Below are 19,296 nucleotides of genomic sequence, written 5' to 3' on the forward strand. Positions count from 1 at the left end.
GGACGCAAACTCATCCTTTTTGATGGCTGCATAGTATTCCATGGTGTATATGTGCCACATTTTCTGAATCCAGTCTGTCACAGATGGACATTTGGGTTGATTCCAAGTCTTTGCTATTGTGAATAGTGCCGCAATAAACATACGTGTGCATGTGTCTTTGTAGTAGAGTAATTTATAATCCTTTGGGTATATACCCAGTAGTGGGATGGCTGGGTCATATGGTACATCTAGTTCTAGATCCTTGAGGAATTGCCATACTGTTTTCCATAATGGTTGAACTAGTTTACAATCCCACCAACAGTGTAAAAGTGTTCCTATTTCTCCACATCCTCTCCAACACCTGTTGTTTCCTGACTTCTTAATGATTGCCATTCTAACTGGTGTGAGATGGTATCTCATTGTGGTTTTGATTTGCATTTCTCTGATGGCCAGTGATGATGAGCATTTTTTCATGTGTCTGTTGGCGGTATGGATGTCTTCTTTTGAGAAATGTCTGTTCATATCCTTTCCCCACTTTTGGATGGGGTTGTTTGTTTTTTTCTTGTATATTTGTTTGAGTTCTTTGTAGATTCTGGATATTAGCCCTTTGTCAGATGAGTAGGTTGCAAAAATTTTCTCCCATTCTGTAGGTTGCCTGTTCACTCTGATGGTAGTTTCTTTAGCTGTGCAAAAGCTCTTTAGTTTAATTAGATCCCATGTGTCAATTTTTGCTTTTGCTGCCGTTGCTTTTGGTGTTTTAGACATGAAGTCCTTGCCCATGCCTATGTCCTGAATGGTACTACCTAGATTTTCTTCTAGGGTTTTTATGGTATTAGGCCTAACATTTAAGTCTCTAATCCATCTTGAATTAATTTTCGTATAAGGGGTAAGGAAAGGATCCAGTTTCAGCTTTCTACTTATGGCTAGCCAATTTTCCCAGCACCATTTATTAAATAGGGAATCCTTTCCCCATTTCTTGTTTCTCTCAGGTTTGTCAAAGATCAGATGGCTGTAGATGTGTGGTATTATTTCTGAGGACTCTGTTCTGTTCCATTGGTCTATGAGATATGGTTTCAAGCTTTCTAAAGTAAATGCTCTAAGGAAAGGAAGATCAAGGACCAGAGAAGAAACCGGTGTACAGTGTAGTCAAGCCAAGGGGAACTTTTAAGGCCATCTTGCTCAGTAACAGTCTATACTGTGAAATTGAACATTACATTTAAGTATTTTCCTTATAATTTATGTGCTAAATCTTGAGCATCAGAGTGTTTGAATATAAATGTATAATGCCAGGAAAAATTATGCAGTTTGTTGATGAAAAGTGTCAAGCTCTGTAAAATATTTGAAGAGAATTATTCTGAGCTGAATATGAGTGACCAATGGACTGTGACACAGCCTCAAGAGATCCTGAGAATGTGTACCCAAGGTGGTCGGGCTACAACTTGATTTTATACATTTTAGGGAGACATAAAGCATCAGTCAATGCATATAAGATATACATTGGTTGGGTCTGGAAAGGTGAGACAACTTGAAGTGTGGGGAGGGACTTCCAGGTCATAGGTGGATTCAAAGGTTTTTCTGACTGTCTATTGGTTGAAAGAGTTTTATCTAAAGACCTGAAATCAATAGAAGGGAGTGTCTGGCTTAAGATAAGAGGGTGTAGACACCAAGGTTCTTATTATGTAGATGAAGCCTCCAGGTAGCAAGCATCAGAAAGAATAGATTGCAATCCTTTCTTATCTGACTTAAAAAGGTACAAGACTCTTAATTAATACTCTCCTGGATCAAGAAAAAGACCTGGAAGGAAGGAGATTTTCTACAGAATGTAGATTTTTCCCCACAAGAGACAGGTTTGCAGGGCCATTTAAAACTATGTCAAACAAATATATTTTGGGGTAAAACACTTGGATTTCTATCAGGGCCTGCGGTCTATCATGTTGGTATTGCATTTTTACAAAGATGCTCTTTGTCAGTCTGAAGGTCTCTTTTTTAATGTTAATACTGGTCAGCTGTGCCTGAATTCTAAAGGGAGGAAGGTATAATGAGGCATGTCCCACCACACATTCCCATCATGGCATGAACTACTGTTTCAGGTTTACTTTATGATGCTCTTGGCCAAGAAGAGTCCATTCAGTTGATTGGTGGGCTTAGAATTTTTTTTGTTTTGTTTTGTTTTACAAGGCAAAACTAACATAGCTCAAATGAAATAAATGATCAGAAAGTGCTTAACCCTCTACATGAAGTAAATATGTACTACATGCCATATGACAAGTTATAGATGAGCTTCCAAGCACAATTTCAGAAGCACAACATAAGAATGCTACAAAAATGGTTGCTGGATTAAGAAGCTTCTTCAAGCACTATTTAAAGGAAGGAATTCATAAATGCATTCATCTTTATGGAAATCTCCCACTAAGCAATGAAATCTTAATAGGAAAAAAATGGTTTGTGTGAATAAAGCCATTAAAATTTCCATACAAGGATTTTTATAATTAATTCTAGAAGATAACATTTCAAATAAAGAAAATTTCAATGACATTTTACACATGGTAAATTAGTAAAAAAAAAAAAGTTCAGTTGCCTTCCAATCAGTTTCTCTTTTTGTGAGAAACTCAGTAGTATAACACCTATCTCCTGTATTTTCACTCCTTATTAGTCCTGAGTTGGTTTAATCAAGATAAATAAAGTAAAAAATAAAATGAATCCTGAATGGCATTTTCTTTTTGTCTACTCCTTTCTACCCAAATGCTCTTGATTTATTAATGGAGTGTCATAGTCTCTTGTTTCCCTAGGCTTGCTACACAGATTATAAAATGTGGAAAATTTGGGTGTTTTCAGTTTAGGTGACTTTCATTTAACCATTTAATCATTTTTTATACTCTTCCTCCACCCCAGGCTCTGCCAATATCCTGAATGCACATATACATGTATACACACACATATATGTATCTGTATATGTGTATATTTCACATATAAACATATTTTCATAAGACACACATATGTAGAAATTGAGACAGTGAAGATATAGATACAGAAACTGTTACATACACATAAACTATACACATATACATTTTTATACACTTATATATAATTGTCTATATCTATCTTTATCTATATCTATGTTAGCATGTATAGCTTAATTTTGTCCATATTAAGGAACTAAGTGACTAAGTTGGCTGGACTTCCTGGGTTAATAGGAACTTCCCTAAGGGGACTTTCTCCTAAGCAAAAATGAGTCATAGCTGCAAGCTAAGGGATTGAAACTTCAACCAATCAAAGGGGACTTTCCCCTAAGCCAAAATGAGTCACAGCTACAAATTAAGGGATTGAAACTTCAACCAATCATATAGGGAGTTTAAACTCTAGCCAATCAGGCCTGCCAACCCACAAGTGGATAGAAAATAAGCTAATCCTATAGGACAGAAAAAGAAAAAGGGGAGGAGTCAAAAGGGGATATAAGCATAAGACACCTAAGCCAGAAACAGCAACCCTTCTGGGTCCCCTTCCACTGCATGGAAGCTTAATTTTCACTTTTGCTTTACTTTCGCTTTCACTTTAATAAATCTTGCCACCACACCCTCTTTGGGACTGCATGCTTCTCTAATTGAGCTGTAATATTCGCTGCTGCAGTCCAAGGCTTTGTTCTTTGAAGCCCATGGGACCACGAACTCTTCAACTGAGAAAAACCTTCAATCCAAAGAAGACTTCTCATCTCATTTCTGGGGGCCTGTCTGGGATTTCTCCAAAGCGCTGAGTAACATCGGACCCCTTTCGCTTGCTATTCCGTTCTATCTTCTCGCTAGAAATTGAAGGAAAACACCGGGCACCTGTCGGCCATTTAAAAGTGACAAGCGTGGCCACCGGACTTAAGACATGGGTGTGAGGCTTTCTGGGAAAGGGCTGTCTTACAACCCCCGGCCCTCCAGGCTGGGCACATTGGTTTGCCTGGAACCAGTTCCACCTTTCTCTACCTTTCCTGGGAAAAGCCGAGGGCTGGATAAAGGTGGAAAACTGTTCTCTCAAACTCCCAGTACTGACCCGGTGGAGGATCATGGCACAGTGAGAAGTCTCTACTCCCCAGCCGTCCCTGCGTGCTTTCCCTGCCTTTTCTGACCCATGTCTTCTGGGTCCTAATGTCCTCAGAGAAAAATTTATTGAGGCCCTATTCTCTAGGATCTTTCCTACCCTTGAGTCTAAGAATCTTTTGGCTAGGAGCTTAAGTCGAGTGGCGTGGCAATCCAAAGACCCTTGCCTATGGTGCCCCCCAGGCTTATTCTTACGCAAATGGGTATCAATATACTTATGTGGGACCTGTCCCTCATAACCTGTACCCTAGGCACTCTCTGGGACATCAAAGGTCATGCCAGTGGCTGATAGAAGGCCTAGGACATTTTTCCTTTTGTTGCCCTAAACCTACTCCAGACTGTAGAGGCTACTTTAATTACCACATTTCCTGTCTGGGATCAGTGATTAGAACTGTGGAACTTCTCCACTCAAAGCAGTCAGACGTATGGGACGAAAAGAATATAATAGACAATAAGTCCCCCAATTCAAGTCCAAAGGTAAATAAATATTCTTACGAGGGCAAATAGGAGACAGAAAATTCGGGTACAAAAAGCACTGCTCCAACCTTGGTCCTCCAATTTGCCGCTGCCTATCCTAAAACTGTTGTGCTTCGGTGACACTTTCAAGGAATTTATCTTGCTGGGACAGCTCCAAACCCAGAAATAGCGAATTGGCACCTGGTCTCTGAACTCAAAATACATCCCGAATGTAAGATGTACTCGCAGATGCAAAGGCAATTGTAGGCATGCTGGTAAGGAGCCACTAAAATCCAGTAGCCCCGGCCCCCTTTTTTTGTGGCTAAAAAGGGGCGGGAAACAAGTGCGGAAAAAACTGCTACATCAATAAGAACAATTAAATCCGATAAGCAGGGTTCCGTGAGTGATAGCGCACCCCGGAAAGAAAAGGGCACTAGAACCATAGAGGACACCCTAGGGCTAGTACTTACTAGGGGATGACTAGGGGTGTGGGGACTCCTAATGTTCTCCTTTCAGATGGGAGACTTTCCCTCAAAAGCAAAGCCACCCTGAGGTATATTCTGGATAACTGGGACCGATTTGACCCTCAAACACTGAAGAAGTAACTTACATTTTTTCTGCAGCACTGCCTGGCCACAATATCCATATCCTCTTCCCAGAGGACAGCCATGGCCACCCAAGGGAAGTATAAACTATAATACCATCCTACAGCTAGATCTCTTTTGTAAACAAGAGGGCCAATGGAGTCAAGTGCCATATGTTCAGGTTTTTTTCTCATTAAGTGATAACCCACAATTATGGAAAAAATGTAATTTACATCCTACCAGGAGTCCTCAAAGCCTACCCCCATACCCAGCTCTCCCCATGGCTCCCCCTAGTAAGGACTCTTCTTTGGCCCTAACGGCCCTAAAGGAACCAGACAAAAAGACAGTCAAGGAACTGAAAAGTGCCAGTGGTCCTCAACTGTGCCCCCTCCAAGCCATGGTAGGAGGAGGAGACTTTGGCCCGGCACGAGTACATGTCCCCTTTTCCCTCTCAGACTTAAAACAGATCAAACTAGACCTAGGAAAATTCTCAGATAATCCTGATGGATGCATACATGTCTTACAAGGATTAGGACAATCTTTTGATTTAGCTTGGAAAGATATTATGTTGTTGTTAGGTCAAACATTAACTCCCAAAGAAACAGAGGCCACTTTAGCTGTGGCCTGGAAGTTTGGTGATCTCTGGTACCTAAGCCAGGTAAATGATAAAATAACATCAGAAGAAAGGAACAATTCCCCACAGGCCAACAGGCGGTTCCCAGTGTGGATTCCCATTGGGACCTCGATTTGAGGATGGAGACTGGAGTCACAGGCATTTACTGACTTGTGTACTAAAGGGATTAAGAAAGACCAGAAAAAAAAGCCAATAAATTAGTCAATGATGTAATGAAGGGAAAGGAAGAAAACCCTAAGGCATTTTTAGAGAGGCTAAGGGAGGCATTGAGAAAGCATACCTCTTTGTCATCTGACTCTATTCAAGGCCAACTAATTTTAAAGGATAAGGCTATCACTCAGTCAGCTGCAGACATTAGAATAAACCTTCAAAAGTCTTTCCTGGGCCTAAGCAAAATTTGGAAACTCTATTGAATTTGGCAACTTCGATGTTTTATAATAGGGATCACGAGGAGCAGGCTGAACGAGACAGATGAGACAAGAAAAAGGTTGCCTCCTTAGTCATGGCCCTCAGGCAGACGAACTTCAGTGGCTCTGAAAGAAAGAAAGGCTGGGCAGGCAACATACCTAACAGGGCCTGTTAATCAGTGCAACGTACAGGGGCACTTCAAAAAGGACTGCCTAAACAAACATAAGCCACACCCTCGTCCATGTCCCTTGTGCCAGGGGGATCACTGGAAGGCACACTGCTCCTGAGGGTGAAGGTCCTTTGGGCCAGAGGCCACTAACCAGATGGTCCAACAACAGGGCTGAGGGTGCCTGGGGCAGCGCCAGCCCATGCCATCATCCTCACAGAGCCCCAGGTAAGCTTAACCACTGAGGGCCAGGAAACTAACTTCCTCTGGACACTGGTGCAGCCTTCTCAGTTTTACTCTTCTGTCCTGGACAACTATCCTCCAGGTCTGTCACCATCAAAGGGGTCCTAGGACAGCCAGTCACTAGGTATTTCTCCCACCCCCTAAGTTGTGACTGGGAAACTTATTTTTCTCACATGCCTTTCTTATTATGCCTGAGAGCCCTACTCCTTTACTAGGGAGGTACATATTAGCTAAAGCAGGGGCCATTATATACTTGAATATAGGAGAAGGAATACCTGTTTGCTACTTGAGGAAGGAGTTAGTCCTAAAGTCTGGCAGGGAAAAGACAATATGGATGATCAAAAAATGCTTGTCCATTTCAAGTTAAATTAAAGAGTCCTACCTCCTTTCCTTATCAAAGGCAATACTCCCTCAGACCAGAAGCCCAACAAGGGTTACAAAAGATCATCAGACCTAAAAGCACAGGGATTAGTAAAGCCACGCAGTAGTCCATGATGCAACATTCCTATTCTAGGCATACAAAACCCCAATGGACAACGGAGGTTAGTGCAAGACCTCAGAATTATCAAAGGGGCAGTTGTTTCTCTGTATCCAGTTGTACCTAATCCTTATACTCTACTCTCCTAGATATCAGAGAAAGCAAAATGGTTTACAATCCTAGATCTTAAGGACACTTTTTTCTGCATCCTTCGGCATCCTGACTGTCAAATTTTATTTGCCTTTAAAGATCCATCAAATCCAGCATCTTGGCCTACCTGCACTGTCCTGCCATTCATTATTGGGGCTGAGATACTAGGAGGGCTAGGAACCGGCATTGGAGGCATTACCACCTCCACCCAATTCTATTACAAATGATCACAAGTGTTAAATCATGACATGGAATGAGTCGCCGATTTGCTGGTCACCTTACGAAGCCAGAACTCTTTAGCAGCAGTAGCCCGTCAAAATCAGAGAACCTTATATTTATTAACAGCCGAAAGAGGTGAAACCTGGCTTTTTCTAGAAGAGTGCTGTTATTTTGTTAACCAATGTGAAATTGTCACCAAGAAGGTTAAAGAGCTTCGAGACTGGATTCAGCTCTGGGCACAAGAACTCCAAGAGACAGGACCTTGGAGTATTGTCAACCAATGGATGCCCTGGCTTCTCCCCTTCTTGGGACCCTTGATGGCTATTGTGATGCTGCTCATCTTTGGATCCTGCATTTTTAACCTCCTTGTAAAATTTGTCTCTTCCAGAATAAAATCCATGAAACTGCAAATGGCTCTACAAATGGAGCCCCAAATGACCACCACTAGCACCTACTATCAAGGACCCCTAGACTGACTTGCCAATGTGTTCTAGCACCACGACACGGAAGATTCCCCTCCTGAGGAAACCTCAACTGCAGAGCCCCTTCTATGCCCCAGTTCAGCAGGAAGTAGCCAGAACCATCATCGCCCAACTTCCCAACAGCAATTGGGCTTTCTTATTGAGAGGGGGACTGAGGGACTAAGTGGCTAAGTTAGCTGGACTTCCTGGGTCAACAGGGACTTCCCGAAGGGGACTTTCATCTAGGCCAAAATGAGTCATAGCCACAAGCTAAGGGATTGAAACTTCAACCAATCAAAGGGGACTTTCCTCTAAGCCAAAATGAGTCACAGATGCAAACTAAGTGATTGAAGCTTCAACAAATCATATAGGGAGTTTAAGCTCTAGCTGCAGCCTGATGTTTTTAACCTTTCAGGCCCACCAACCCACAAGTGGATGGAAAATAAGCTAATCTTATAGGACAGAAAAAGGAAAAGGGGAGGAGTCATAAGGGGATATAAGCATAAGACACACAAACCAGAAACGGAAACGCTTTCGGGTCCCCTTCCACCATGTGGAAGCTTAACTTTCACTTTTGCTTTACTTTCACTTCAGTAAAGCTTGGTGAAGCACACTCTTTGGGTCTGTGTGTTTCTCTAACTGAGTTGTAACACTCGTTGCTGAGGTCCACAGCTTCATTCCTTGAAGCCTGGGAGACCACGAACCCTTCAATTGAGAAAAGCCTTCAATCGGAAGACTTCTCATCTCAATATCAATTCCTTTGTAAACATATTTCCTAAGTTATTCACATCAGAGATATTTTTCACTCCCTGCTAACAGGTAAAAAATACCAAGCCTTTAGGGACTTTTTTTTTTTTTTTTATCCACACTAAAACTGTTTCATAAAAATAAAGTCTAGTCTTTGTTCTTTACTGAATCTTTTAATTATCAAATTCTAATTCCCATTTTCTTTCTGATGACAACAGGAGTCACTTCCATATACTAGAATTTCAAAAAGAGACTGTAACCTATAGGTAAGATTTCTTATTTCTGAACAAGTGGAAGAATAACAAAAATAATTTTAAAAAAGCTTTTAAGGATACAGAGAATTTTGCATTTTATGCTATTTCATCTAGTCTTGATTGCTATCTTTCCTTAAACTGTCTTAATAGTTTAAATCTGCAATTTATGATGCAAGAAACATAATTATATAGAGCCATAATCATCTCAAAATCATTTTCACATTGACCTCAATAGAGGGTTGCAATTTCATACAGCCATGGAAATTAGTGTTGGTTATAGGACTAAGAGGAAGAAGAATGACACAACTAGAAAAAGTTACACCAAACTATTAAATGGTCTCACAACATTTCAAATCCAATCCCCTACAACCTATAATCCTTTCCTGGGCTTCTGGTACTTGCATACGTAATGTATATTAAATGGAGAATTCTGGAAAATTTAATCACTTATCTTTTTGAAAAAAAGGGTAAGGAAAGAAAATAAAATGTATTTAGGGCCTACTATAATCCACACACATATTCTCACCTACTCTTTCTTAGAACTTCATCTATCAACACATAATGTTTAAATACATTCTCCCAGCATGCTCAGGGCAAAAACCATAGCCATCTGTATCTCTGGATGGACCATGACAATATCCTCTTAATCCATTCTGCGCTTCTTCTCATCAGCTTGCAGTCAGTGTTTGTTTGAAATGTCAAGCCTGACCATTCAACTACCATGATTGAAACTCTCTGAAAGCCTTCCATGGCCTTTGGACAAAGTTCATCCTCCTTTGTAAGGAGCACAAGACCCTTGGAATTCCAGACCCTGATTTAGTCTTCATCTCACACCAGTAATTTCCTCATAATCTATGCTTCCCCCTTTCCAGACATTTTGAGCTTGTTTCAGTACCTCAAGGGTGTCTGTTCTCTCCTCTCTTTTGGATTTTGCATCTAAATCAGGCCAGTGCAGTGTGGACAATATCCATAAACGTAGTAGGTATGATGGTAAAGAACACGGATGCAAGAGCTAAAATGTCAGGGTCTGAGTTCTAGCTCTGCCTTTAAACATTATAAGCTAATTATTTTTCATCTTCAGTTATACTTTTCTTATGTGTAAAAGTCAAAATCAAAATAATAATAATAACAATAATATTTTACTTCATAGGCAGCTGTCTGGTATGAGAAAGAGCATGTAAGCCATGGAGAACAATAACTGGTGATAGTAGGTATTTAATAAGTGCTGGCTATTATTTTTATAAACAAAATGCTTTGTATGAGGAAAGAAACTAGAAAGTTCTTGTTTTTCTTTAGATGAGGCAGGAAGGAGGAGAGCTTGTTGCCTAAGGTAGAACTGATGTGGAGAATCATGAATTTATACTATTAAGTGTAAAAGATCCTCTATCAGAAAAAATGTTTTCCCCTGTAGCTAATTTACTCACAGAAACAAAGAAACTAAAGGGATTCTAATTCTCCTAGTCCCATCAACGTGATCATCTGGAATAAACTGTAATATCAGTTCTAAAGTTGAAAGGAGAAGAACATTTTAAGATGAGCCTAGGGGTAATCAGATTCTTCTGAAATAGGGAAAATTAAAAGGTCAATTATACTTGGAATCTTCCCAGTGCTATTTTATGTCAAACATACAAGTGCTGCCTATGGAATAATCTTCACAAGTACCATCACTTTAATAAAATACCTGCCTTTATCTTCCTTATACACACATTATTCCAAGTTCACATCTGAGTCATTCTTCATGGTAAGAGCTAATCTCATTTCCTCATACCTGTCACTGAATCATGTTAAATATCTCAATAAGAATAATTACCTCACAGTTAAATTTCCCTGGCCTTTCTGCTTACAAAAAACTGATTTTTTTTTTTTTTTTTTTTGTCACTCAGAAACAGTATCTCCTAGATAACTAACTTATTCTGTAGAAAAGTATGCATGTTATTTTCATGTAACTAAACCATCAAATGGGTTCCAATATAACTTTTTTTTTTTTTTTTTTTTTTGTGAGATGGAGTCTCGCTCTGTCGCCCAGGCTGGAGTGCAGTGGCGCGATAGGCTCACTGCAAGCTCCGCCTCCCGGGTTTACGCCATTCTCCTGCCTCAGCCTCCCGAGTAGCTGGGACTACAGGCGCCCGCCACCTCGCCCGGCTAGGGTTTTTTGTATTTTTTAGTAGAGACGGGGTTTCACCGTGTTAGCCAGGATGGTCTCAATCTCCTGACCTCGTGATCCACCCGTCTCGGCCTCCCAAAGTGCTGGGATTACAGGCTTGAGCCACCGCGCCTGGCCCCAATATAACTTTTAAGATATTTAAGCTATCATATCCAAGTTACCTTAATGAGGACTTTTGAAATATGGTCTCATTTCAGTAACTTAACTTTTTCTTTATTGTCTTGCCTCCTTATATAAATAAATAATTTAAATATTTTGGTTTTCTCTCTGTCTCTTCTGTGTCTGTCTGGCTGCCTGGCTCTTTCTCACTCTGTCTGTCTGTCTCTTTTTCTCTTTCTCTCTCTCTCTCTCTCAAAGAAAGGCAACAGAAAAGCTAGCTTTAATACTTTGAGTTTCAGTGAGCTGATTGATTGATGTGCTTGTGAATTCTTAATAAGAGAAGTGTGCATATTCATAGTGATGTTTATTAATTCATAAAGCAGCTGCTCAAAGGCAGCTAGTGGAGAACGACTCTCCTCCCACAGAATCCTCTTGGCAGTGATCACGTCTTTCCCCTTCCTGGTCGTTTTGAGTGCAGCCTTAGCATTGAAAACTGATGGCCCTTTATCTGCCCTGGGAAAGGGATCTCTCCTGCCAGCAGGAGGCCACAGGGATTGGAGTTTCAGATCTAAATCCCCCAATGTGTAGAAGCTGAAATAAAAAACTTAATGAGACTAGTAGAGTCCACAGCTCATTTCAATTATTTTTAATTGTTTTCAGATGCTGCCCAGCATGCTTCGTTTAGTTCTACAATAAACAGAGCATACAGCATGGTGGTGGATCTCACTAGAGACCCAAAGAAAGCATCCCACAGGAAATGATGAAAAATATAAGAGCATTATATGTATCGGAGCATGGACCAGGCAGATGAAGTGGAAAACACAGGGGAAGGGTAGGACCAGTTCCCGTGCATCCTCTAGTTGGAGATTCACAGGGAGCCTCACTTTTAAGGCTCACTAAGATCTTACCATCACTCCTGAAATTAAAATTCAGTGAATAAACACTGAGGCCCACAGTGAAATCCACCCAAGCTGGCTGAAACTAGTCTTTACTAGGCTTCCTTCTCCTAAAGTAGTTCCTTCTTACCCTTGGGGAAAAGGATGACCACCTATTAGAGGTATTTGAGACCTCAACATACACAAAGTTACAGAATATTTGCTAATATTCTGAGAGGACTTGTTACACCAAAAGCACCTCCTAGCACCCTGATCTGAAATGTGAGTCAACATTTATGAAGTTGCTCAAAGATTTAATTGAAAACTCCCAAAAACCACTACTAGATGTTATTGAGGAGCATATCATTCAAAAAAATTAAAATATTTGCTTTTAATGTCTTTAAAATGTCTCATCATTTTGTCCAGAAGACCAAGACATTATCATTGGGGCTTAATTGCATAGCATTTCTAATACCTAAACGCATTATAGGAGTTATTGAACATAACACTGAAGTATTTGCCTGCAAGTGAAAATCCTTTTTTTAATTCCATGTGCAATGATTCTCGACTCTACACACAGGGAACAGTAAAGACTTAAAAACGATGTCCGGTTCCCACCTCCCAGATCTATTGAATGTGAATATCTGTGGATAAGACTTGGGTATGTTATTTTTTACTTAAAAGTCTCCCAGGTAATTCTGATGTTTCACCATATTTGATGCCCTCTGACTCATAAATTCAGTACAATCCCTTCCTAACATATGTACTCACAAAAGAGAAATATACATGTATATTTATATAAAAGGAGAGAAATGTATATTGTTTATGAATGTGTTTGTGTATATATGTACATATATACATGTGTTTATGTATACATGTACATATGTATATATACATAAAAGTGTTTATGTACATACGTATATATACACATAAACACATTCATAAAGAATGTATGACAGAGTTATAAACAAATATATTAAGGGAGGCAGATATACTGACTATGAGCACTTGCCCCCACCTGGGCACTCTGGCTCTGATGTGAATGCAGTGATAGTGGCTGCAAGGGATAAACTGTGTAGGTGCTCTGGAGGGCAGCCATGGGCCATCATGGTACCTGGCCTCTGAAGGCTGTGTCTGATCTCCAGCCTATATCACCTTTTTTCCTGAAATGTGTATTTTATGCTACTTTTTCCTGATAACAAAAGTAATAGTCATTAGGAATAAGTACTGAAGGCATAAAAATAAAAACATGAATTACCAGTGTTTTAACGTTTCAAAAGTGATGATCCATATATTGGCATATTTTCTTCCATTTTTCCCTCCATATATATGTGTGTGTGTGTGTGTGTGTGTGTATACACTATTGCAGATGGTTTTTCTTTACTAAATATTACATAACTAACATTTCCATTGTCCAATTTTCCATGTCCATCCCATTAAATACTGTTTCAACACATTTTAATGAATATAGTTTTCCTTTTCCCTTATATTTACGTTCTATAACTTACCAAGAACCTATGGAGACTATTTTTAATGCTTTCTTTTATCAATAATAATTCAACAAATGTTATTCTATATAAAAATCATACATATAAATCTATATATAATTATTTCTGTTTGTTTCTTTTCTTTTTTGTTTTTTGAGACATAGTCTCACTCTGTCGCCCAGGCTGGAGTACACTGGTGCAATCACAGTTCACTGCAGCCTCGACCTCCTGGGCTCAAGCATTCTTCCCTCAGCCTCCTGGACAACTTGGACTACAGACGCCAGCCACCATGCCAGGCTAATTTTTTGTGTAGAGACAGGGTGTCACCATATTTCCCAGGCTGGTCTGAAACTCTTGGGTTCAAGCAATTTGCCCACCACAGCATCCCAAAATGTTAGGATTACAGGTATGAGCCACGGCGCCTGTATATATGTGATTTAGTTTTTAGAAAATATTGAAAATACAAGGGCAAGTGAGGAGATTTTTAAAAATTCTTCACTTGTATTTCCCAATGAATAAAAGTTCATATAATGAACTCTCACTTGGAGGGTAGGAGAGTGACTGTTTCACCTTTTCTTCAGTCATATTGAGAATTACAAATATACAATTTTTAGCTAATTTTACATTGAAACAACGTCATTGTTGTTTTAATTTTAATCTCTTTCATTACCAATGAAGATGGATCTTCTGGGAATTGTCTGTTCATGGCCTTTTTAATGGTTTATTAGTGCTTTCCTATCTATTTTATGACCTTTTTATATAAGACACTAACCTAACGTTTGTCATATTTGTGGCCCATATGTTTCTAGTTTTTAAATTGCCTTATAACTTATTTACGGTGTTCTTTTGCATCTGAATGCTTTTGTTTATACATTGCCAAGTTTGCATATTTACACTGATACTTTTTATCATTCTTTGTAAGCTTAGGAAAACTTTCCCACCCCAGAATCAATGTACAATTTACATCTACTTTCTTCTAGTTTATTGTGCTTTCATTTCTCACTTTTAAATATTTAAATAACATGGAATTCAATTTGGTGTTGTATAAATTGCAAGCCAGCAAACTTGATTTTTCCCCAGTACTAAATTTATTGAACAGTTCATTCCTTAATTATTAGATTATCCAATCTTATACATTCATATAGGTATGTTTATATATACAGACTATGCGATCTAATTGTTTTATTTTGTTCTAGTATCAAATTAAAAAGAGGCCGGCCACGGTGGCTCACGCCTGTAATCCCAGCACTTTGGGAGGCCAAGGTGGGCAGATCACGAGGTCAGGAGTTCGAGACCACCCTGGCCTACAAGGCAAAACCCTGTCTCTACTAAAAATACAAAAATTAGCTGGGTGTAGTGGCCGGAGCCTGTAATCCCAGCTGCTCAGGAGACTGAGGCAGGAGAATCACTTGAACCGGGAGGTGGAGGTTGCAGTGAGCCAAGATTGCTCCATTGCTCTCCAGCCTGGGCAAAAAGAGCAACACCCTGTTTCCAAAAAAAAAAGAAGAAGAAGAAGAAAACTTCTGTACTCATATACTTAAAAATAGCTTTAAAATACCCTTTCCTTTTTTTCTCTTTCATAAAACTTTCTCAAATGTTCTTTAAATTACACGTACACTTTTATTTTCTCTGGAAGATTTTATTTTAATTGCCTCTATTTAAAAACTATTGTGTACTTCAGTCATTTTATTTTTAAAACCCATTCTAAGACACTTAACCATTCAATGAAGTTAATTTACTTAACTTTATTGGCATCTCTGATATATTCGAACTTCTGTCATTTTGTTGGCAAGTTTTCTATTTTTCTTTTATTTGTTTTTTAGCTGCCTTGCTCATTAGTTTGTTTTCTAATTTGCTAGAATATATATTTGTTTCTTATTATTTTTGTTGAGACAATATAATGTTTATGACTTCTCACTATAAAGGATAAAAATTTTATCTCAATATTTTCAATCTTTGTAAAGTTAATATACAGTAATGTACTTAATGTATTAGTACATAATTTTTGCTTCAATAATACAGTTCTTTTTTCAGCAATAACTTTTGGATTAGTCATCATCAAGTAAAATACAAACACTCCAATGGAAATATAGATATCATTCAGAAATGGGCAATTTATAAAAGATAACAAATTTCTACTAATGATATCACAATTACAAATTCCATGTGTAAATATGAGCATATTAATTATTACCTGTTAATTAAAATATGTATTTTTTTAATTATAGGAATTATCTTTAAAGGGAAGAGGGAGAAATTAATTTTTACATCTATTCTTGGGTATCTTTCTGGTGAGAATTAGTATCAAAAGCCTTTGAAATCATCACCTATTCTGACCTAGAATTTCTACTTCCAAGAGTTATCCAATGAGAATAATGGCACCTACATGAATAAACATACCAAAACAATCAAACAGTATTTATAATAATGAAAAAAAACTATTTAAATATCCCACAATAAGAATATCTATCATTTATCAAGCACTTGCTATGTGAAATATATATAATTTTATACATAATTTTTACAACAACCTAGGGAGGTAGGTGCTATTAATATTCTTCTTTTATAGATTTAAAAACTGATACATATGACTAGTAATGGCTCATGCCCAATTGGAGGGCAGCCTAGTTCCAGAATCTGGGCTTTAAACAGTGATACAACAGCTGCTTCTCAACAATGGCCAATTTAATTTAATTTAGTCAGTCTAAGCAATATGAGATTAATTGCCTTCATTCCATTCTATACTCATACAATGCAATAATCTACTTCTATGCTTGGGTTCCTGACTTTGATTAGCTTCTAATTTGGTTTGATCTATGAGTACAGTCTCAAAAAATATGCATGAGGGTTACAGGTTCTGAGTCACATCATTGTCACCTTTATAAAAAACCAACAATCTGGTTGGATATTAAATATTTGGGACACAATCATTTCTTTGCAAAACTTGATATATGTTTCCCCATTGTAATTTAGCACTTTATGTTGTGTTATGAGTTTAATGTTTAAAAGTTGTGAAAATTTTTGGACCAAAAAAAGACTAAATTTATTCTGTTTATATATTAAATTATTTTCAGGAATGTATTCTTCCTTTTTGTCATCAAATACTTTCTTTTATGCTCAATATCTTTCAATGTCACTGAGTGATTATCTATCTGGTTTTCGTTTTAACCTAGAATTGGAATGAGATTTTATAGGACCTCATGCTTCCATATAGCTTAGAGAAGTGGGATGAGCATCTTCCCTGCAGTGTCTTTTTCTCAATACCTTCACAACTTTGCAGTATAAAAACAAAGTTCAGGTTAATAAGTACAGCCTAATTGCAATGCCTACGCATCAGTGAACCTCTCCAGGGTCACTGGATAAAGAAAGAATTACTCTGACACTTATGATGAGACATTCTAAGAGTACGGATGCATTTGGAGTCAATTTTGAGCAATTTAATGAACGAAAAACTACACTCCATTTCTATTTTTACTAGCAGTTTTATGTTTTCAGTTTTATTTTCAATTGTTCCTCTAACTAAACTTTCTGTATATCTGTGTTCACTTTTCCTCTTTCAGCTAGTTGTATGCCTTAGAATATCAATTTTGGGAAGAGGTAGCAGAATATTTTTCTATCCCATAAAATGTCTTTACTATATATGAGGGAATCATATAATTTTTCTATTCAGTGTGCTTACTGTATTCTGAGGTAAGAACTTACAGCAGGGAAGAGTTTGAAGGTCTTTGCCTTCAAATAAAGATATTAAGGTATTGAGATACCTGCCTTGCTCTGCTTCGAAGGATAGATCACAAGGATACAGTCAAAGGAAGTGTTGTTTTATGATTCACACCATCCATGATGGAGGTGGCAAAAAGTTTCCCAAATAACAGCCAATGACCTTCTCTTTAGCTCTCAGTGCTATTGCCAGTTTTCTTGCAATTTTATGGGAACACTGCAAGGAGATATATAAGAATAATTTAGCCATATTAAGTCAAAACACTCTCTGCACCCCTTTTTCATGTTATGAAAAATATCCAACAAAACATGCATGTCATAGGCACTTTATACTTGTTTCATGTGTAATATAGATACGTACTCTCTTTTGATCTTCTTAAGATTTTGTCATGCACTACTGACTTCCATAAAAACATTAATGAACAATGCTGGTATTTTAGGGTACATATAAAAGGCAGATGACAGTACACTTCAAATAGCAAAAAACAAACAAACAAAATAACTGGGATTTCTTTATTAAGTTGCTTAATGAAAACGCTTCACTGCATTCTCCCAAAATCAGGATTTCCCTTTTTGTTCCTAGACAATATGTTCCTCAGATGTACTGCCTTTGGTCCCCGTGCTCTCAGACGCAACCTCTCCCTGCCCCCTGCTGCCCAATGACATAGAGAAAACTCAGGTCTGCCTGGCCTCTATCTTCAAACTTTAAAATAGTAACCCAGACCACCTTCAGTCCTCAAAAAAAAAAAAAAAAAAAAAAAAAAAAAGCTATTTTAAACATCTTACACTTACACACAAGCATCAATAAATCTTATTTTGCTATTTTGTTATTTAAAATATAATGCTCCTATGATACTAATCAAAATAACTTTTCCAAAAACATACAATGCTATCTCCAAGAGAGAATCTGGTGAATAAAATTTACTCTATCATTTTATGTGTAGGTAGAGATAATTAAGAAAAATGGCTGTATTAATTGTCTTCAATACTAGCTAGCAAATTCTGCCTCACTTCCAAAGACTTTTCACTCTTCAGAGATCTAGAGTTTTATTCTCTTCTTATGTACTTAATTTTTTATTTATTTAAAAATTTAAAAATATTTATTTAAAATATTTATTTTTTATGTCAGTTATTTGTCAGCTAGGTATCTAAGACCTTGTTGTATCTCTTATGTTGCTGTTAAAGTTAAAAGAGATTAAGAGTCTAAAACTATAATATTTTATTCATTATTAATTTTGCATTAATTTGATTATTTAGAATATTACTTTAAAATCTTCTTTATCTTGATTATTTAATTTTTTTTAACCTCTTCTCAAATTTTGTCCCCAAAGCAAGTGCCTTGTTTGCCTTGCCCTAGGCCCAGCCTTGAGAGCTCAGTAAACAGATACCTTATACAAATTTAAAATGTACCAGTTGGGCTCTTTGGCTCTGTATTCAACTGAAGAAATTGAATCTTAAGTCCAAACCTGGGATTTTCTGTTGATAGCATATTCCCAGGTTGCCAGCTGTTTCTCTAGATCTAGGTTTGTGCCTACAGGTGAGACTGTCCACTGCCTTACTCTCTGATGCAGTATGGGCCTCTTGCTTGCATCTTAACCATTGGCCTATTTATTGACCATTACTTTCCAGATTGAATATGCATTTCAGGATAATCCCCTGTTGATAAACTCTTCCATGATGCCCAGTTGACTCAACTCTCATCCACTGTTTAACCTTGTATCCACTGTACTTTGTATCCCCACTGTACAATCAGGTTTCCTGATTTCTCAGTCTATAAACGAAGCCTGCTACTATACCAATGGCTATCTCTAAGCTGTTTCAAAGCTTTCAGTTTGGTACATCAATTCCCAAATGAGCTTATTCTGCCAAATCCTATTCTGACTGATAAAAATGTGAATAATATCATAAAAGTCAATAGAAGAAAAAATTCCAAGGAGAAGGTTATGGTTCAACAGTCAGAAATGCTATACAAATGGTTGAATGATTAAAAATTAGGCAAAGGCTATTGATTTGATTATTTTATGGTTTTCTTGGATTTCATAGATGGAAGAATTTCATCTTTTTTAAATCAGCACATATTTATTAAAGGCGAA

The sequence above is a fragment of the Trachypithecus francoisi genome, unplaced genomic scaffold (genome assembly GCF_009764315.1).
Source record: "Trachypithecus francoisi isolate TF-2019V2 unplaced genomic scaffold, Tfra_2.0 Lachesis_group15, whole genome shotgun sequence".
In the NCBI taxonomy this organism is placed as follows: domain Eukaryota; kingdom Metazoa; phylum Chordata; class Mammalia; order Primates; family Cercopithecidae; genus Trachypithecus; species Trachypithecus francoisi.